Raw genomic sequence first — 23,918 nt, forward strand, 5'->3', positions numbered from 1 at the left:
TTTTTTTTTTTTTTTTTTTTGAGGAAAGACTATAATGCTTAGTGGTTGTACCAATTTGCAGTCCCACCAGGAGTATATGAGTATACCTTTTTCCCTACATCCTCACCAACATTTATTGGTACTTGATTTTTCATAATTCTCATTCTGACTGAAATGAGTGGAAATCTCAATATGGTTTGGATTTTCATTTTTTCTAATGGCTAGAGTTGTTGAAAAAAAATTTATATATTTGTTGACCTTTTGTATTTATTCTTTTGAGAAGTGTCTGTTTAGTTCCTTTTACCTTTTGTTAATTGTATTATTTGGTTTTTTTTTTTTGGTATTAAGCTTTTTGAATTTTATTTATATCCTGGAAATGACTGCTCTCTCTGAGGTGCAGGAGGCAAGACTTTCTCCTGTTCTATTATGTTTTGGATCTTAAATGTTTCCCCAAGGCTCATGTGTTGAAGTCTTGGCCCCTAGCTGATGATCCTATTGGGAGGTGGCAGAATCTTTAGAAGGTAAGGCCTAGGGAAAGGAATTTAGGTCATTGGGGGTTACATCTAATGACACTAATCCTTTCTCTCTCCCTCTCTCAGCTACCAGTCCACCATGAGGTAAGCAGCTTTGCTCTATCCTCTACTTCCTGTCAATTTGGCCTCATCACAGGCCCAACATAATTGGGCCAAGTAGCCAAGGACTGAAAACTCTGAAACAATAAGCCTATTTTTAAGGTGTTTATCTCAGGTGTTTTTCAGAGACCAAAGCTAACACAGTCAAAGAAAGAAAAAGAAAGGAAGAAAGAAAGAAGAAAGAATGTAGAAAAGAAAAAGGAATGTTTAGAAACTGTTAATGGGAATGTAAGTTAATACTGGCAATAAGGAGGTTTTTCAAAAAAATAAAAATGGAACTACCATATAATCCAACTATTCCACTTAGTGCATATCTAAAGGAAAGGAAATCAGTATGCCAAAGAGATACCTGCACACCCAAGATTATTGTGGCACTATTCAAAATAAGACATGAAATTATCCTATGTGTCCATCAAAGGCAAAGGGATAAGGAATATGTGCCATATATACACAATGGAGTGTTACTCAGCCATAGAAATGAACGAGGTCTTGCATTTGCAGCAAAATGTGTGCAAGGGGAAAACATTGTGTTGGGTTAAATATGCCATACCACATATGTTCTCATATGTGGAGACTAAAAGAAAGTCAACCTGAAAGTAACACAGTGATTACTAGAGATAGGAAGAGTATAGGAGGGTTAGGGTTAAACTGTTGAGAGCCACAGCCCAAGGGGCCCCAGCAAACTTCCAGCTGCCAGCAAACTTCCAGCTGCCTGCTGATGATTGGCTCACAGGCCCCAGCAACATCTAGCTGATTGGCTCCTCTGTGGTGATGCTCATTGGGCTGTTTCCCTGCCCTTTCAGACCACGGAGCTGCTCATTGGGGGACTTTTTTGGCTCCGCCCACGTGACCCAGCCAATCGGCCTCAAGAGCAGGAGGATTGGGGGAGGTGGAGAAAGGCTTGTGTTGGAGAGAGAGGCTTGTGGGAAGCCGGTGGTGGCAGTTGGGGCTCTGAGGGTTTTTCCTGAGAGGCTGTTTTGTTTGGCGTGTGTGGTTCTAAAAATAAAGTTAGTTTCTTTTGACAAGTGGCTCCTGATTGTGCCCAGCCAGAAGTTGTACTTGATCATGCTATGTGCGTACACAGGATTATCATACTAAACGTTCATGAATATGCAGAATTAATGCATGTTAAACTTAAATTGATTTTTAAAAATATAAAATGGGAAAATATTGCTCTAAGAGTTATAGTCACATACTTTACCTTCACAGTTTACTTACAATAAATATTTTACTATTTAAGTTGAATATAGAAGTCTTACAACCATATAGGTCTCTGTACCCTTCCCTCATACATGTTGTAGTCACTTAGGCATCAAGTCGATATAAAAAATTCTAAAACTAAAAAGAACAAGTAATATATTTTAAATGTAAAAATAAAAGCTTTCTGCAAAGCTATTTTTTTCCAACCTTCTTTTATACTGTAAAGATCTCTGTAAGGGAGTAATAACATACATTGTTTCCCCAGATATTTACCATTTCTGTTGCTTTTCCTTCATATCTGATGTCCCAAGGTGACTTTTGTTATTATTTCTAACAGAAAAGCTTGCTTTGCTGGTAATTTAATACCAAATATTCAAACAAAGAATTGTCTTAGTTTTCCTATTATTGAAAATTTCACTCTAACACCTAATGGTTATTTTTGCTGGATATATAGTTTGAGGTTGAGAGCTGTTCTTGTTTAAGCATTTAAATTTTTTTTTTCAATTCTTTTTGGTCAACATTCAGACATGTCATTTATATCTTTTTAAATCATTATTCCTAATAACCAATGTGCCATTTTTCTGTTTAGAAAAAAATTTAATTTGCCATTATTCTTCAGTAGTATGGGGATGTTGAAATCTTGAATTGGTATGTTTATGTCTTCTGCAAAATTTGGCGAGTTTTGTTCTTTTTTTTCCCATTTTTTTCAACACTACATCATTGATCACTTTTATGATTTTGATGAAAGAAAAATTAGATATTTTGATATTTTCCCCTAGTTGTCTTATTGTCTGTTCATTTTTCTTTTACCTATTGTTCCTACTGAATAATTCATTTAGGTCTACCTTCAAATTCACTGAGTATCTTCATTCAAATAGTCGCCCTGGAGGAAAGCTACGTCTATGTACTTATTCACAGATTATGTGAGTATAATCTTATCTGGAAAATGGTTTTTAGAGATATAGCTAAGAGACTTCAGAAGATTTTCCAATGACAGTTATCCTTAAAAGAGATACATATATAAGAGGTGGAGCTAGTTGACAAAGAAGGCAGAGAGTAGAGTGATAACAACCACAAAGACAGGACCTTCAATCACCAGAAGCCACAAAAGTCAAAGAACAGAATCACTCATTGAGCTTCTCAATGAAGCACAGCTCTGCTGATGCCTTGATTTTAAAATTCCCACTTCCAGAACTGTGAAAGTATAAATTTCTGTTGGAATTAGCCATCAACTCTGTGGTAATCGGTTACAACTGCCACAGGAAACTAATGCACTAAACTAATTCACCAATCCAATGTTTATTTTTGAATCTTTGTTATTCTCTTAGTGTACATTTTAGTCAGCTTTTTATTGCTGTTATGAAAAGACCTAATATGACCAATTAGAGGAGGAAGATTTATTTGGGCTCATGATTTCAGAAGTTCAGTCAACAGTAGGCTGACTCCACTAGCTCTGGGCCTAAGATGAGACAGCACACCATGACAAAATGGCATGGCAGAAGAAAGCAGCTCGGGAAGTAGCAATGAGGAAGTGAAGAGAGGGGACACCAGAGACAAAATATAAATCCCAAAGGCACACCCCCAGTGACCCACCTCCTCTAGCCACACCCTACCTGCTTATAGATACCACCCAGCTCATCCTTATCAAATCAATCTACTAATGAAGTTACAACTCTTGTGATGTAACGATTTCACCTCTGGAAATTCTTGCATTGCCTCACACATGAGGTTTTGGGGGACATATCATATCTAAATCCTTCCAGTGTATATTATAAGTCTACAGATTCCCACTTGGCTCCACTTTTGAATTGCCCATGATTGGCTCAGCTTTCAAAGCCTTTGCAGTATTGTTCATATCTGATCCAACTGAACACTACCAGTAGCCATTCTGTGAACTATCTCCATGTTTAGTTCTGAAATTCTATCAGTGCTGCTAAGAATTAGATCCACTCACACATAGTTTGGGATGAAGTCAGCAGTAGCTCAAGTCTAACATCTGGGGATCTTTTTCTCAAGCTCTACTCTTTCTGCAATCCCCTCAGTTTTTTCTGGTTCTCTTAGTCTTATCTTCCTGTCATCATGCCAGCAAGTTAAGATTTTGATTGTCTCACACTGTTGTCCTTTTCCTATGAAGGTACCCATATAAGGGATTCAATGACAGGTACACAAGGAGAAAGATACAACAACAGAGTTTCTCACACTTGTTGCATAGCTCCTCAGATCAGAGCAGAGAATTTCTCTGTAGAGTTTTAAAGCTTTTGTCACTATCAGCATCATATTGCTGCATGGCTGGTGTATCAAAAATGAAGGTGGGAAGAAAAGAAGACTGCAGGATAACCTTCATTCTCAGTGAGCATTAGGAATTCTCATTCCTACCCCTTGGGTGAGAAGTGGGGAGTTTCTTCCTCTGCTTTCTATGGCAAGCTCTGATGCCCATGTCTGGGTTTAGGTGAGGCTGTGTTCAGGATAATGGATACCAGAGGAAACTATGGTAACTATCCTCACAGTTCACTTACGGCTTCAATCCTGGTGTCTCCCCCAATCTCTCTGCTATATTTACATTCCATCAACTCAATGGCTTCTCCATGTATTCTGCCTAGTTTTATAGCTATATTCAATGGGGGAGGGATTTAATGTGAACATTAAATGTATAATCCAAAAGGATACAAGTGAGAAATTACTGATGTTGCAATGACATCTATGCTATGCAGATTGAAATGATGAGGGTGCCAATCATAATGGACTGATGAAAATTTTCTGTGGGAACTTCTTTCATTTGTGAAAATCTCCTGAGTTTCAATGGTTAAACATCATCCACTTCAAAGAAGAAACCACTAAAGTAGAAGAGCCTAAGAGAAAAAGTTGAGATCTTAAGAACAACCAAATTGTACAATGTCACATGTGGACCTTTATAATACAACTACTAAAACATCTCATCACTCTCATTCCAAATCCTGATTACTGTCAATTCCGTCATATTAGTATCTCTAGTCCTGTAACAAAAATTTTTTATATGTATGTATATATATATATGTGTGTGTGTGTGTGTGTGTATGCATAGAGATAGTATATAAATACAATTTAAACATATATATATATGTATATACTGTGTATATACAATATATAAATACATACAGATATACTTACACACAAATATGTTACAGAAACACACACATGCACATTTAGATATAGAAAGAAAAATAGAGAGAAGCTCTAATTTTTACTATTTTCAATAAATGATAAACATTTATTTTCAATAAATGTTTTAATTGTTTTTCATTTTGAGTACTAACCAAATAAAATATTTGTTTTATTTCTGACTATTAAAAATTTGTAATTTTTTCTTTTGTTTTTAATAATTTAGTTGTGATGGATCCTATTAGTTAATGTAACATCTTCATGTACTATATGTAAAGTAAGTCATTTTATATTGTCTGCACTGTAACATCTTTTCTATCACAGTGATTATTGTGTGAAGATATCTAAGTATCAGTAATTGAAGACAGATAAATTATTGTGTACTCCTTGGGAAAGATGGTTTATTATTTTGATAATTAATATCTCTTAGTAAAATCAGATTTTCTAAATACTCTCCTAGGAAAAAAAAAACACCTTCAGATATGCACTTGCAAATGGAATGGTCTTACAGGTTTCATCTATTTAAAATTCAAGAACATTAAAATTGGATTTCTTTCCACTCCAGTGTAATTCAGATTTTTAACTAATTTAAACTGCCATCTCATTAGTCCTGGATTTCTGAATCTTGATTATGCTTGTCCTGAGTCTCTGTTTTAGTTATTGTGCAGTTCCAAAGATTAATTCCGTGCTCTAATAAGCATTGCCCTGTCAAAGCCTTGAGCCATTCTCTTCCAACTTTAAAGATACCAGTTCCAGCAGCAACTGCTGCTTTATCTGAGGAAGAGTTTTTAAGATCTTCTTCAGCTGTGTCACCTCAAATTTAAACCATCACCTCTGGTCAAAAATTTGGGCCTTAAAGCCAGAAAATTCTACAAAGCTATGAAAACAATATGCAAGAAAGCAAGAAAATTTTCTAAGATGATTTCCCCCATGTAAAGTGCTACTATCTTCTCTGTTGTGCACTAGTCATCAAGGCAACAGAGGACTTGAGGTTTTGATATTACTTGGTCAAACTGTCAGGGGAAGGGGAGAACAAACCTTGATACTAAGAAACACCATTTCATAGTATATGCATATTTCTGAAAAGTCTTATCTAATGAAATTAAGTTTTGTCATTTAAAGGACATAGTGTTTTGACAATGCTTTCTAGCTTTCTAATATAAATGCACATCTGAAATTTGTCTAGCACATAGGAATGTTACCTAGTCAATTATATGGTTTAATTTAAAAGACAGCAAGGATATATATCAACTCCTCCAATGAGCTTTGTCCCAAAATGACCTTTTTAGTAACTCTGCTGAAGTTTACTTTAAAATCTCTATCATCACTATCAGCAGCTAAGCTGGTCAGAGTTTTAAGGCTCAGAAAGTTAAGGAAAGCAGCAATCAACCAGGGGAGAGGATGTCCAGTTAGTATAGAATATCAATTACTCCACGTGCTTAAGTGTAGAAAAAACCTAAACTCCAGGGCAGTCACTGAACAATCTAGAAAAAATGGCAGTGGAAATGAGAGAGATTCCAACCAAGAAGGGGGAAGGAGTGTATGGGTGTCATATGGAGTATAATAATTTAGGATTAGACATTTATAAATTCATATAGCTTGCATACAACCAGTCTTGAATTTCCACATAAGACAATTTGAACCAAGACAAGTTAACCACTCATCTCTTACAAACACACACATAGCTCTTACATGCTCCTCACAAGCTTGCTGAGTCAAAACTTAGTTGTCAAAAAGTCCAAAGCATCAACTGTCATGAATGCATTCCACTAATTTAAGATCTTCTTAACATGAGAAATCAAGAGCAGGAGGGAGAAGAGGTATATAGGAACTCTGTAATTTCCACTCATTTTTTTCTATAAACCTAAAACTAAGCAAAAATGTCTATTAATCAGTTAAAAAGGAATAATCTAAGACAGATATAATCCATGGGATTTTTCTCAGAATAAACATTTCTCTAGAATAACATTTTTTTTAAAGCCAACAATCCCATTACCCAGTGCCATTATCATCTAAGCCTTTGGGGCATGCAATGGACTATGGGTTGAAATGTGAAAGCCATTTTTTTTTAATTTAGTTTGTTTTTCATGGAAAAGCAGCTGTGTTATTTTCAAGCAGCCATCTGCTTTCCTCTGAAATAATCAGCAGTGACTTCCTGGTTGATAACTTTAAGTTATCTATTTGTGACTTTTCTACTTGCAGAAGGTGGTCTTCCAAAGGAAGAACTTTGGAAATTGTACAGACTTTTGAATGAGAAAAGGAAAGAGAACAAGTATTGAGAAAAACCCTGTACCATGGCGAAGCCTCACCTGAGGTGCAGAAGGTGCTGGGGATGTAGGGAGAACCATTCTATGCAATTTTGTATGATAGACATTATGAATAAGCAAATACAGTGTAGTAACCAGTGGAACTAGCATAAAGTGAGGAAAAAAATAAACTACCTAAAGGGTATTAATAGCCAAAATTAATTACTTCTTTAAAGTATGAAAGCATAGTATGTTTTGGACAGGGGGAGGGCCCTGATGAGAGTAAGTTGTATCATCCACAGATGCTACCAGTAAGTATTAGAACCCCCAGGTTAAATCTGTTTAGTGAAACATTTGAGCATCCCTAATCTGAAATCTGGAATGGCTCAAAGTCCAAAATTTTTTGAATCCTGACATGACATAGCAAATGGAAAATTCCATCACCTGACTTCATGAGATAGCTTGCAGTCAAACTGAAATATGCCAAAAAATAGTGGATAAAATATTTATGCAATATTACCTTTAAGCTGTGTTTGCATCTGGGTTCATGGAGCACAGAGTACTCACAACAACCTTGACATCTATGCAATATTTATATTCATTCTCATTACACAGAAAAAGAAGTTAAACTCAGAAATATAGAAAAGTTAAGTCAACCAGCCTAAGAATACAGAATTAGGATATTGTCATAATTTGTATTTATCTGACTCCAAAAACTTTTGTGCTTGTGCAAGCTCAGTCCTGACTTCCTGCTTGTCTGTCTGTATGTGTATGTATGATGTTTGATTTTTGTAAATTTTCCCATGCTATTTCATTTCACTTAATTCCTCTGAAGCTCTCTCTTTCTTGTATTACTAGTCTCCCCTATAGAAATGTCTATTTTAGAAGAATGCAGTGAATATGAAAAATCATGGATGTAAGAGCCTTGGTACTGGGTCTTCAATATCATAGGTGGTCATTAGTTGGTATTGTATAATTAAAAACAAACAAACAAACAAAACTCCTGGCCTTCCCAGTCCTCCTTTGTCTGGATAAATTCCTTTGGAAAGGATGAGCATACTACTTTGCTTTTTCATTGAATTAGTCCACAATGTTTGGACCTCAGTCTTTGCCTCCATTATCTCAAGATAGTTAGTCCCCTTCTCCTCTGTAACTTGAAATAGATTGAGTGCTATCAATTGCTAGTCAAGTCACTTCACTTTCTGATTTGGAAATGGAATGAGTTTGTAGATCTTTATCTGTTTCTAAAAGGAGCTATTATTTGTGATTCTACTGCTTTAACTTTATTTTCCCTAAATGGTAACCATTAATATTACTTAGAGTGATTTCCATTTAAATAGCATTTGTAACCTGAAGTGTGTGATTCAGTTTTCCTAAGATATTTTCTTTAAAAAGACACATGTCTTTTAAGGTTAAATGTTAATTTTATCTTTAAAAGTTATTTTTATGGTTTTGTTTTGCTTTGTGGGATTATTTTTGATGAAATCTGGACTCACTGATTTACCACAATGAATAAAAATGTAAATTCCCCAGTGAAAATATTTTAAAGGAGACAGTAACAGTATACTTCTTGCAAAATTCATTTTCACAGTTCTTTTAAAAAGTTCTGAATGAATTAGCATGGTCCTATAAATACCAAGAAAATTCTACAGAATTCACAGAATTCCCACTGTAAATATATTTCTTATCAATATTACAATTTAATATGAAGAAATATGCTAGATGATATGATTTATACTATAATGTTTTGAAATATACCAAGTCCTGTGTTTATATGGAGAAAACCAGTGGGTTGGAAAATCATCCTGTGACTTTGGAGTAGACAGACTTCAACCCTAGGTCTGTCGTTTACTGTGGGCCAGACCCTAAGTAGGTCACTTAGCTTTTCTGTTTCTCAGTTTCTGTATAGAAAGTGCATGAAGTATTTAGAATAATGCTATCCAGTTATTATTAAGTGGTGAATGAGCTGTCTTTCTAAAGCAAAATGTCTTTTCTTTAGCATGACAGGGTAGAAAGTGGCTTGTGAAGAATGCTGCAGGATACAGGGTCCTGTGTCCTCATAGAAACAGGCTGAGGTAAGAGCAAAGCTTGGGTGGGTACTGGAGGAGGATCCACCCTGAGTGCTGGTAGCCTGGCCTGCCTGGGGTTCAGGTGCCAGGAGACCAGTCCTTAAGCAATCTATTCACACCCTCACTGGGTCCAAGTCTGGGTCACATGGTGCTGCTATTTTTGCTTTTCATGGATTTCATATATTATGGTAACATATAGACAAGATAAAACATGCTACTTTAACCATTTTTAAGGATAATTCAGTGGCATTAATTATAATTCTATTATTTGTTCAACCATCACCTATTGTTCAATCTTCACCACCACCATATCCAAAATGTTTTAATGTTTCTAAACACAAACTCTGTGTACATTAAGTAATATCTACACTTTCCCTCTACCCATTACCTCATAATCTACTTTCTATCTTTAAGAATAAAAAAAAAGGTCTAATCAGCCTATGATGCACCTTTGTGTGGAAGACTCAGAAGAAAAATTTTAGAGGAAGGTGAGGAAATGCACATACATTTATTTACATATAAATAACTGCATACAAAATAAACAATTGAAGAACAAAATCAACAGAGACTTGATTACAGGAGAATTAGAAACAAAGAAATGACTGTCCAGCTTGTTGTTATTAGTATTTGATTATGAGGGAAGTGATATATATAAAATATCTGTATTTAAACTTTTTTACATTTCTGGCTTGGGCTCAATTCAAGAGATGGACATGGGGAGAACTGTTGAGAAGTAGATTGAAAAGTGTAATTAATCAAATAGATCTACGAGAAGAACAGAGAAGTCCTAGGAATAATCCAGAATAGTGATGCATCCTGAAATTTTGGATACCTATCAAAATGTGAACACTGATATGGAAAACATGATCCTGAGGACAAGAAGAAGGATATATGTAAAACTGCAAAGCACAGTTACTGGTGTACCTATGTGATCACCCAGAAGTCACTGCCTCTTCATTCTTTATTTCTTCCTTTTATTTTCATATAAAAAAGCCAGTGAGAAATCTACATCAGCTACAACACAAGGAAGTCCATTCTGTTGGGGACCAGCAGCTACATCCAGTGGAGTATGTTATTGGAGATTACTGGATTGTCTGTCGAGTTCTATCCATTTATCCTTGAAATGACTTCTCTTTGTTTTTGGTAATTTTATTATACTCCTATTCTTTAATCATTTGATGTGAATGGTTGCAGAAAAGGTAGGCACCTTCCCTTCAGAGGGTGAGCTATAGAATCAGAGCATGCACATGATCCAGTATGGGCCAATCCAAGTTTTTAAGGGCAGTTTAAATACAAGTCAGGGAGAATCCAATCCTTCCCCATTGGAAAAATTGCCACTGCATGAAACCTGATAGCTCTTGTTGTGACACTTCCTTCCATTATAGATTAATCTTGATTAAGAGAACAAACTTGTGTATAGTCCTAAAAATGTGGAAGTTTTGTGAGTACTGTTTTAGCTTTCTTAAGTCTTATAATGGGGGCTCAAAATACTTTCTTTTTCTAATTTAAACTGCTTCTATTTGGCATTCCCTTCTTGCACCTGAAATATCATATATAATATAAAAATGTACTTTCTATTTCCTTGTATTTTGATTCTAGTACTATGAATTAAGCAATTCTATATTGGTGTAGTCTCTTGGACTGCCAGTCATTCTAATATTGAAATCATTAATATCTTCATATTTTTCTGTAATAATTTGTCATAGGATACAGATTACAAATATTTATTCCCTGAAAAACTCTCTTTGAATTTGATGTGTCTGCCAGATCTCTTGGCCTTCATCATATGGTCTGCTTTAGTCACCTTTTAAACTTTGGATCATAGCTCTTCTATACCGACTTTCCATCTGTGATCTCATCTTGTTCCTGACCCGGAACATCAACATCCATACAAAATAGTAATTTAATATTCAATATTAAGATTTTTATTGCTTTCCAAATCCACAAAGTTGTGCAGAAACAAAACTTGCTAACTTTGTTTACCCATATTTTACTTCTGTCCTCACAGACTTATTAAATTCTTTATAATCCATCAAATCACTCAAAATCAGACCTTTAAATAATATCAGCTTTTTTCAATCATGTTCCTCATCTGAATTACAGAATACAGGAAATTATTTTGTTTTCTCCATTATCTCAAAGATGATGATAACTATACCACTCTAAATGTTAAGATATGCTAACTAATTTCTACTCTGAATATCTTAAGACATTAAGACAATATATCATAGAAATCCAATTATCAATATTTGTTTTACCTTAAATATTATTTTATTATTTTATTACCTCTTATTTCCACTGCTATGACTTTGGCAAACTTAGTTTCTTGAATTAGTGAGTCATTTTTCAATATAATATCCTTGTTATGTCTCACCCTCATCATTTATCAGAATGTTATTTCTAAATCCAAAATTGAATCTCCCATCACAAATCCTTCAATGGCTCTATAATGGTATAAAATAATCTACAAACATACTCACCCTGTAATTCACTTCTGGCTTATTTATTTTTATCCTATGATGCAATCTTTTTAAAATTGTCTGAAATAAAAGTACACACCATGCATATGAGAAAAATTTTAACCCAAAATTTGAACTCCCAAATTGAAAATGTTCTTTTTCAAGACTTCTGATTTAAGTTTCTGTATTTGATCATGTTGATGTCTGGTATTTAGGGGTTTTGTTTGTTTGTTTTTGTTTTTGCTTTGGTAAATAATATTAAGCCCTATCATTTTCTAGAAAACAAAGGAATTAAGAATATTCCAATTGAAGGATCAATGAATCAAAAGGTTGACAATTCTGGGGTTGATTTTTAGGCCTGCCAAAGAGCAAATAGTTTTATATCTCAGGATTGAGCAGTAGCATCAGTCTGAACACAAGAATCCTTGTAAATTTTAACAAAAGCAGAAATTATTAGAGGTATTTTGTTATCTTTTCATTGTAGTGATCAAAATACCTGACAAGAACAACTTAAATGAGGAAAAGTTTATTTTGGCTCACAGTTTCAGAGATTTCATCCATGATAAGGCAACACCATTGCTCTAGGCCCAAGTTAGGCAGAACATCATGGCATAAGGTTATGGTGAAGTGTGCTGTTTCCACTATAGCAACCTGGAAGCAAAGAGAGAAAAGGGAATAAGCTAAAGGGAAGGTAAACTCTTCCAGGGCACATCTCCAGTGGCCTACCCTCTTCAGCCATGGCCCACAAGCCTATAGTTCCTACCCAGCTAGTCCACTTGAAATTGGATGTACTGACTAGGTTAAAACTCTTCTAATCTGAACATTACATCTCTCAATGTTCCTAAATTAAAAAGGGGTATTGGGGTGATTCTTCATTCCAGACCATAACATTATGGTTAAGGTAAAATAATTATTGGGATAGCCATAGAACTAGGCTTTGGAAATGGCCAGGAAACCAGGGCAAAGGATCAGCCTAAGAAAGAGGATGTTGCTCTTCTTGCTGCACCCCACTCTCCTCATCTCTAATGTGCTGTACTTTCTTTCACTTTGTCCTAGATGAAAGTTCTACCATGGGGATTTCATTTGGTACATTTTCAATTTGTGCCCATGTTCTAGGAGCTAGGCTTAAAGGCAGGCATTGTTTTTTTGTTGTTGTTGTTGTTGTTGTTGTTTGTTTTTTCCTTCTAGAATGGGAAAATACCCTTTCTTTTACTGAGACACTTATAATTTTGGATTTTCAAGAAGTTGCAGTATTCTTTTGCTGAGAAGGAGAAATAAAATATCCTCTGTAACTCACCTCCTGTAATTAAATATCCACTTATACATTTTTTTCTATGCTATTGTACTCCAAAAATTTACTTCAGTTATTTTCATGGCAACTTCCCTTCTTGCTTGACAGCCTCCCAAAATCAGAACAAGTTTGGCAAAGTGACAGTCTCCAATAAAAAATACAAAGCCTTGGGATGTTACCTATTCCTTATTACACATTATTATCTCATTCCAATATCCAGAAAACATAGAAAGAGGGAATGTTAAGAGTTGCCTTTTTCCCTTTCACGAAGTTTCATTTCTCTTTTGCTTGTTATTCAATGCCCAGGGATTAGAACTTAACTTCTCTGACTTTTTCTCTTTTCTCTGCCCAAACTGTATCCCAAATTAGCAGCACTGAACAGACTCAATTTAACTTCCAAAATGTTTAATTCTATTTTCTTTCTCAATGAAGAGGTGAATTAAGACAATTTTGTGGACATTCACCCCAATAAGTAGGAAACACTTTTCTTTCATTGAGGCCTTCAGCTCTTCTTTCACTACAAATAATAGAGGTCAATGTTCTGTGTCATTTTATATTGCATTATTAAATCAGATCACTGCCTGTACCACTCTTCCTCCTATTCGGAGAATTAAAATACTCGTTGTAGGGGCTGGAGATGTGGCTCAAGCGGTAGCGCACTCGCCTGGCATGCATGCAGCCTGGGTTCGATCCTCAGCACCACATACAAACAAAGATGTTGTGTCCACTGAAAACTAAAAAATAAATATTAAAAAAAAAATTCTCTCTCTCTCTTTAAAAAAAAATACTCATTGTAGTTGATACTGAAGTAAGATGATCTATCAGAACAGATAAGCATATTCTACCAGCTGGTTACACCCAGGGTTCTTTGCCTCTACATGTGCTTTTCCTGAAGAGGCACATGGCCCTAAGTGGTGAGCAAAAAGGACAAGCTCCTCATTAAAAAGAAAAGGTTACCAATAGCAATGTTGAAAATGGTTACAAATTCTTTCCAGGGTCAGCTTTCTTCCCAAGATACATCTATTTGGAGAGTAAAGTGACTCAGTCCCTTATCTCAGTCCTGAACTTAAGACAACTCTGCTTGCCATGTTGGTCCGGAGATCTGCATAGATCTCCTTGTTGAAACTGCACCCCTGCTCAGCTCTTTTTTGGTAAACCTGCTTTCTTCATTCCTTCATAGATAGTTTCCAAGGGCACATCAGTATGTTTATTGCATGTACATATCCATCCCATAGTCTAGCAGCGATCTTGAATCATAACAAAAAATGATTAGCTTTTATATAAAAATATAATATATGCATAAGACTGATAAATTTATATATCTAGCATATTGATTTTTTAAAATTTTTTTTGGAGTTGTGGATGGACAGAATACATTTATTTATTTTTTTTTATTTTCATGTGGTGCTAAGAATCGAACCCAGTGCTTCACACATGCTAGGTGAGTGCTCTGCCACTGAGCCACAGCCTTAGCCCTGATTTCTTATTTTTGTGGTATGATTTAATGACAATAGTGAAGCTCACTAAATATTTTTGTTTAATCCACAAAATGTCAATATTATATTAACTTTTGCAGATAATGAAAAAACAATAGGAAATACTTCTCAATATTTCTCAACTCATTTTATGATGCCAGCATACATATGATACTTATCCTTGACAAGTGCATTTAGGATAAATAAAATTACAGGCCAGTATTTTTTTTTTACAAGCACAGATGCAGACATCATAAACAAAACCCATAAAACCAGAACATATCAAACCATGTTGAGTTTATTTCAGGAATTATATTTTTCAACATATACTTTACAGAAATGAGATATGAATGTAATAAGAACACACACACACACACACACAAAAACAAACAATTACAATCATGGAGGCATTAACTGACATAACCAAAAAACAATAGAAAAGTTAACTAAAATGTGCTGTACTTAAAATGGAATGATTTGCAGCATTGAAAATAAATAATAACTATAATACACCAACACAGATGAACTTCACCACATAATTTTAAATGACCAAGGCCATACACCAAAGAATATATACTTAGTGAATTCCAAATTTTGTAAAGTTTAAAATCGAACACACAATATGTAGGCATAGCAGTGAGAAAAACAGTGGCTGGCAATAGAGAATGGGTTGGCTAATGGTTTGGAGGTGGTTATACTGCAAACAGAATAAAAAAAAATTCTCTGCTCATGAGGCTTATCATCTAACTGGAGTTGACAGGCAATAAGTAAGAAAATAAATAAAATATGTAGGCTGCCAGTTCGTGATAAGGAGAAAAAAATATACCAGGAAACTAGAAAGGTACAACATGTCAGGGTGGAAGTAGGGTGTGAGTGGTGTGCAAGTTGCCTACTATCATTAAGTTGTCAGGAAGGACCTAACTGAGAAAGGTAAATGTACATGGAGACCTGATGGAGGTGAGGGAGGCAGCTATGTGTGTTTGATGCAGTTGAACAGTTACAAGCAGAGAAGTGCTACTATTTGGCTCATGTTTTCAAGAGCTTGACTCTGGCTGTTCTGATGTGAGGTGATGGAAATGAGCTTTGTACAAGACTGAGATGATAAAGTTGAGGAAGAAATAGCGAAACAACAGAGAGAGTAGGCATATGTGGAAAATATACAACTGGTAGGATTTCATGGTGGATTGGATATGGAGGATAAAAGAGTAACCAAGAACAAACATGAAGTTTGTTTTGCCTTAGCAACTAGATTGCTTCCATTTCCTGGCAGGAAAGTCAGAATTTGGGCTATGGACAAGTGGAGTTTGTGATGTCTACTGGACATTCAAATGAAGATGTCAAATTTCCATCATGTAAAATTTAGATGGGGTTTGGGTTGGGATAAAAATTTAGCAATTATCAGCAAATAGCATTTATCACCTATGACAACTACGTCATTTAACAGGGTGGAGGTGATGACAAAGGAGTAAGATAAAGAAAACAAGTCCAAGAATGGATCTGTGAGACATTTTGAATTTCAAGTTCAGTCAAATAGAAAAATACAAGCATTTAGACTGAGAAGAGAAGGTAGTAAAGAACAGAACAAAATTCAAAAAATATAATTGCTTATCATGAAAGCCAAATGAAAACCCAACCTTTTTTAAAAAAAATAGTAATATACAAATAGTAACAGGAGGATTAAAGAGTAGACATTGGATTGATCTATGTGTGAACAACTGGTGAGTCTAACAGGAGTGAATTTTGTGTAATGTGATGAAGAATAAATGGAAAGTGGCACATTGGAGGCAGTGAGTAAAGGCAATATTTTCTAAAGATGTGCTTTAACATGAACCAAGAGATGATGAAGTAGATGGAGGTAGGTGAAAAATCCAGAAGGTGTTTTTTTTTCCAAAATAGAAGAAATTCTGGTGCATTAACTGATAAACATTAACATTAAAGGGGAAATTCAGGATTGAGGTATAACAGAGAAGATAGATTTACTAGTGTAATGGGCTAAAGTAAGATGAGAAAACTAGTATGTAAAGACAGGAATTGCCTTTGGGAGAAGCATGAAAAATTCATACCCAGTCACAGCAAGAAAGTGAAAATATATGACTACAGAGGTAAAGGAATTAATATGAGAGCAGGAAATATTTCTACTTCTCTTCCAGTGTTGTTATCTCTTTACTTTACTTCAAATCAGTCAGATTTTCTCCAGTCCCAGGGATTTTTGATTGTTTGTTTTGCTGATTGTTTGCCACAGATGCTTATATGTTATTTTTTTCTTTTGACTCCTTCAAACTTCTACACATCTTGTTCGAATCTTTTTGAGACATCCTCTAGCCACCATACAGATAATAGCAACCTCTTATTTTCATTTCCTGCTTTATTGTTTTCTTTATCATTTAGTATCTATGTAATATATTGCATTCTTTTATTGTCTCATTCAATGTCTATTTCCTTCATCTCATATTGAATGAACAAATGAATGATTTGGCCATAGCTCTATTCTACATTATTGCTACAGAAAGCATTAACCATGGGATAGTCATATTTGGGCATGCTTATGTCTGGTTAGAAGTTATTATCAATAATAAACAATATTTATATTGATTAGTTAAGCTATTCCAGGATGTATCAGGAAATGAAATTATTGTATATATCCCAAAGAGACTAGCTAAGCATCATCTTTGTATCAAATGAGATATAGCCCCAAGAAATGAATAGACTAATTACACATTAATATAAGTTTAGAAAACCAAAATAATATTTAATAAACATTTGAAAGATAATAATGTGTTTTTTTTTTTTTGGGGGGGGGGGGGGGAACCAGGAATTGAACCCAAGGATGCTTAAACATTAAGCCACTTCCCCCAATTTTTTTTTTTTTCATTTTCATTTTGAGACAGGGTCTTGTCAGTTGCTTAGGTCCTTGCTGAGTTGTTGAGGCTGGCTTTGAACATGTGATCATCCAGCCTCAGCTTCCTTAGTCGCTGGGATTATAGGCATGCACCACTGCACTGAGCATTGTAATGGTTTTTGGTAAAGTGGATCTTATAGCATTGAAGTTGAGTTAATATATTAAAAAAGAAAGTTATTATCTTTAATCATAGATATTGAAAGTTACTTGATAAAACCAGCATGGATTCCATACTTAGGTATGCATTTTTATAATGAAACTAAAAAGACAATTTAGCATGTTAAATGGATCTTACCTGAAGCCTACAGTAAACATTAAGTTTAATGTTCAAACATTAAAGGAAGCCACCAGAATAGCAAGTTTAATGTTAAAATAGCTATTCAATACCTAACTCACCATTCTGGTCACTGCAATAAGATCAATTTAAACAATGTTCTGTAAATATGGGGATGAAAGAATTAATATATAGTTAATTTGATTGATGAGATTATCTACCTAGAGAAGGAAAGACAGAAAGTTATAGGATACCTAGAATAATTTTAACCAGTGTTGAGCTCTTCACAGAGTTCACTTAAAAATTTAGTCCATTATTTTCTTTTAAAAATTTATGAAATGTTATATTCTCTTCAAAAGTAGAAAGATTTATTACTTTAATATAATATTATCTGTAAATTAATATTTGAATTCAATTCAATTACATTCAAACTCCTCTCTCCAAAAGTCTTTATCTAGAACAGAGATCAACCAAATATTGCCTCTGGGCCAAATCTAACTCATCAATTTTGTAAGTTAAGTTTTGCTGGAACAAAGCCATGATCATTTGTATACATATTACCCATGCCTGCAATAGTAAAATTGGAAAGTTGTAATAGATACTATGAACTCTGTAAATCTAAATATGATTACCTATCCTACACAGAAAATATGTGTTAATCCTTGATAGAGAAGTATAATGACTTTACATAGGGCAAGGTCATTCATGAAGAAGAATACCATATTCTTTTCTAAGACATGATGCTTTAAAAATTAAGAATACCATACTCTCTTTAAAGACATGATGCTTTAAACACATGAACTATATAAAGATTAGTCCCATTTAAAAAAGACATAAAATCCAATATATAAGCAAATATTTATCTATAGGAAGAATGGAGGTGGAATTGGTTACCATTGGAGCATAAGTACATGTGGAGAAGGAATGAAATCTCTACCTTAAGTGTCTTTATTGCTTGATTTTTTGTTTGTTTTCTGACCATCTATCTACTTCAAAAGAAGGATGATAAAAAGGGAGATTGCCAGTTTATGAACATGGTTCTTTTTTTCTCTTTCTTCTAGCACCTGGAGGATAGTGTGTAACTCACATTGCCCTTTCCTGTTGTCTGACCAGAGCTCTCACCATTCACTCATTCTCATTCCATGCACCTAGAGTGGCGCAGAGGGCAGAGGAAGGATGTGCTGCTAGAACTTGCCTTACAGGGTGCTATGGGGCCTTTTTTTAGTCCTCAGCAGCTCTGGTAACCTGTGTTGTCTTCAACAGCCTCATAACCCCATCTTCTCAGTTCTTTGAGGCCAAAACTCAGGGAAATTTGAAGTGACACTCTGTCATTGCTTCAGGTGCAGAAATGCCCTTCAAGGATCTCACATAGCTAATGCCTCCGACTCCTGGTGCCAAGGACACATTCAGTATTACCTGATTATTTCCACACTTTTCACACTTTCAACAAAGATCTCTGGGAACACCTTTTTCCTATCAGTCCGCGGGGGGGGGAAATCTAAGACTTACAAAATTCTCAGAATATTTCATAGTCGTTTTATGTTTGAGCACTAACCATCAACTATTCCCCTTGCCTTATAAGAAAATCCATTTCATTTTAAGAAGTTTTATTTACAATAAAATTCTCCCCTAAAGTGATTAGAAACCTATCTATCTATGACATTTACTGCTGGTTATATTCAATTTGAGATTAGGATCCAAAGAGAGTGCAGTTGCCTATCTTCAGAACAGGTGCCCAGGTATCTGTGATGGTCATTGATTGCTCAGAGATTTTTCTCTCCCAGCTTCACCTTCCTTGGTTTTCTCAAAACTCTCTTCTTTCACCTCACATTCCTGTTCCTTTATTTCCTAATTCATATTATTTTTCATTTCTCTCATTATGTGGATTTACCTGAACTGGACACAGATTCTTGGCCTTTATACTAGGAAAATTAAAAATCTGTTCTTTCCAATAAGGAAAAAAATAATAATAGTCTTTTTTTGTAAACCTAGTGGCTTACCAAACCAAATACCAGGCATGTTGGTAGGAGGTGAATTTTCAAGTGGCAGGCTAGATGTTATTCTCAAAGAAATGGGCCTCTGGCCTTGAACAATAAGTTGAGAGTTTTATGTGTGATAGTTCATAAATTTAGTAAAAAGAGAAATGATTGTTTATCTTTAAAAGAAACATGAAAATTCCTGTCTTGGATTGGGATGATCAAATGACTCTCTAGCCCCCAATTAACACAGTGGCTGTGTCCTGGCTAGGTCCTGAGAGCAGTTAGGAAGAAAAAACCCTGATTCTCCTACTCTCAGATGTTCTCCCCAAATCATGGGAATCCCTTTGCACATGCTGTTGAATAAGAATAGTTGGTAGTCAACAATCAGAAATAGTGGGCCCCAACTGAGGTCTTGTTCAATGCAGAAACCACACCGGAGGTTAACCTGTAGGTAGAAATATTAATGAGCACCATCAAGGCCTATTTCAAGTGAAGAAGACCATGGGCCTCCCCTCCTTTGTTCCCTCCTTTGTCCCAGATGTGGGGGAAAAAAAAGGTGTGAAAATGGGATGTGGGGGTGAACCCAAATGGAAATTGATAGGAAGGATTAAAACTCCAATGCAATAGCGTTGGTGCTGTTTTTAATGCCAGTTTTACATATATTTTGCTCCATGCTCTACCCAGAACTATATACACCCTTAAACTAGCATACCAAAATAGTTTTTTTCTGCTATCAAGCCCCTCCCACATGGCGACAGTTCTCTCTCTTCTCAATTAAGTAAATCCTGCTTGGTTTACTTTTTCTGTGCCTTATGGATTTTGTTCTTCAAATTTGTGAGACAAGAACCCAGAAAAAACTTGGCAAAGCAGGGAATCTAGTCTCTTTTCAAAATTCTGGTTTCACCTCCTGGTCTCAGATGTTCTCCCAGAATCTTGGAAATCCTCTGTGCATGCTGGCATGTGGGATATCTGTGGGTCTAAAAAGCCCTAGCCCACATTTGCCTAGCTCCCATGTGAACCATTTGGTTTTTATTTCTTATTCACTTTATTCTTGAATTCCCAAGGAGCAACACTTAATCTGTTATTATCTAATTACTTGTGATCAGATCATGCTTTTCTGAGTCTCTCTGCCTTTCTCAGAGTCCCATCACCAATGAATACCAATGGCTAAGCAAAAGGAATTACAGTATTACAGTTTCCCATAAATATGGATTGGAGATGGTCAACATACACTACACAGTTTTTTGTTTTGTTTTGTTTTGGTCATGTTTCAAAGCATGATAGCAACACAGTTGCAAACTACAATTCTATATTCCTATTTTTTGGCAATATGAAATTCTTAGTAATGTAAAATCTATAGCTGTGTTCCACTGTTTTAAACAGTAAAAGTCTCCAGTTTGACTTGAATTTAATATACTGAGTTTTTGTATCTTTTATCTTGTTTTAAATACATTATAATTTTTCTGTTGTTTCATTTGGTAACATAGTTTTTCTCCATTAGGGAAACACCATATGTTTAAGCAATAAAGTTTACTTCCCAGATGTTTTTCTTCTTTAAAATATAGCAGCTAATTCATTTCCACGTAAATATGTCTGAAAAATTGATCTTGCCAACTTCAGATAGAAAATATAAATCTTCCTTCCACTGTAAAAAAAAAAAAAAAAGATGGTAAATCATAGTCAGTAAAGGGCTAATGATAAATAATTTGCATTGTAGTTTTGGTGTTTGAACTCAGACGGAAGGTAACTTGGTGAGAGATTTTACACTATGCATCTGTAATGTTCCCAAGCCAAATAGAAAACTTTACATATGTTGTTGGCCCTGACAACTCCCCATGCAATAAATTGAATTCTGCTCCCTTCCTAGAATAATTGGCTAAAGTATTAGAATACAAAGGCAAACATGTGCTGATCATCCTGCCAAAGAATGCCAGAAGGAGGAAGGAGATGCAGTCCATTAATAGGCATAGATTTGGGGCAGCTCCACTGTTGGATCTACACTGTGAGATCTGCTTGTGAAGAGAGTTGAGATCTATGCTGAGAAGAGCACAGGTCAAACATTGGCAGTCACCATAGTTTGTTTATGCCCCTGCATCCTTGGGATGTTTTCATTGCTTCACTTCTTCTTAAACCAGAGAATGAATGGCAATCTCCTTTGAGCTTCATCCTGGAGGAATTCTCTTTTCTCCACAGAACCAAACTGTTATCTTCTAAATATGGCAAGAAGCAGTTATTTAGTAGTGAGGACTATAGGTCTAGGAATGTCAAGCAACTTTAAATCACTATTTCCTGACAGAAAAAGAAAGAAACCACAGAATCATGAACATGCAAATGAAATAACTAAGTTACTGATATACATCCATAATGACACAGCACCCAGCCTCTTGAATCAAGGCAGAGTTGATGGAAAAAAAAATAGTCAAGGGCATTAGCCTTTTCCAACAAAACAAACAAAAAGACACAAAACTCCAACAAAGAACTAAAATATGAATAAGACCTATTAGGGTACAATAACTAGATGCATGATATCATTAGGAAGGAATTGTGGAATTCAATATTTACAATTAGAAGAAAGATAGCAGACTCTTCCTATACACTGAACTTTTAATGTTGTACCACTAATTTAGCAGCAAAATATTTCAGTCTGTGTTCCCATGTGTTTTCTATCATATGGAGAAATCATGATAACTACAGGAAGCAACAAAAACACAAATCCTTTAGGAATGACAATCATAGAAACTGATCACTTATAAAACTAGGAGCCCCATTGCTATTGTTATAATTAATGCATTCTATCAAGTGCTTGCTGATATCATCCCATAACATCTTAACTAATTATGTCACTTCATTTTCACAGCAAATTTAATATATCTAATTTAAATTAATGCCATTTGGGGAGAAAAATATTCATAGTGTAGTTATATTTATTAATTCAATTGTTGAATTATTTTCATTGTCAAATTTTTGTGTAAATAGTCCTGTAAAAGTGTAAAAAAATAGGATATGTAAATTTCAAACTGTTCAAGCTTAATACAATTTTCACTAATCCTTTACTTAATCCTTACTATTGACATTCCTCAAATAAATATGAAACAATTATGAAAAGTGATCATGTATTTCCAATGAAGCAAATCTCAACCTATTTCAAAAGCTAGTATAAATTATACCATATTCACTAATCACAATGAAATTAGGATTGACATAAACATTAAAATCAAATCTTTATTAACTAATAATAAAGCATGCATTTCTATGGAGTTTATAAAAGGCAAACTCTAATAAAATTTCAAATACATAATGAGAACTAAATGATTAAAATATTTCAAATGTATATTCAACTGAAATATTAGATAGAAATTCATACATCTAAGAACTTTTTGAAAACTAAGAAAGAATAAAATCAATAGCTAAGTCTCTCTAAAAGAAAAGTTAAAAAACTAACTGAAGAATAAAGTGGACTAACATAAATATAAAATTAATAGAAAGACTAAAAAAATAATAGTTTGAAATATATGTAAACAATACTGACAAACTAAAGCTGTGATAATAATAGTAAATAAAGAGATAAAACATATATTGAAGGCATCATGAAACTCCCATAATTTAAAAAAATATTAATAAAGGCTAGGATTAGTAGAAACCTCTAATTGGAGCTAATCAGGAGGCTAAGGCATAAGGATGCAAATTCAAGGTTAGCTTCATCAATGTCATGAAAACCAGTCTCAAATTAAAAAGTAATAGGGGAATATAGCTCAGTGGTAGAATGCTCTGGGTTCAATACCCAATACTGCCAAAATAGATTATCATCAATAGATAGGTAGAATTATATATATAGATATTAATAAAATATTGGTGACCAAAACCAGAAAAATTAGAAGTATTTGCTTTATGATCAAAGTTAGCATATTATCAGAATATCTACTACTGTAATCCATCATATGAACCAGTTAAAAGTTCATGTATTTCATAACACATATATATTACATATATATTTAACATAAATATATATATATATATATATACACACACAAATATACTATATGACTGTATAATAAATGGAAATAAGATTAACAAATTTAAATGGCAATGCATGAAACAGGAATTTCCTTTACAGATAGAATACCTATCCAAATTCAGGGCAAGTGTTACAGACAAAAGACAACAAGCCTCTATGTCTCATATTTTGGCTCCTATTTAACAGCATTCTAGAGAACCCAGACATAGCAACCACAAATTTTCTTTCCAAGATGATTCAACATCCAAGATGATTTAACATG

This window comes from Marmota marmota, unplaced genomic scaffold (genome assembly GCF_001458135.2).
Source record: "Marmota marmota marmota unplaced genomic scaffold, marMar, whole genome shotgun sequence".
NCBI classification, from domain to species: domain Eukaryota; kingdom Metazoa; phylum Chordata; class Mammalia; order Rodentia; family Sciuridae; genus Marmota; species Marmota marmota.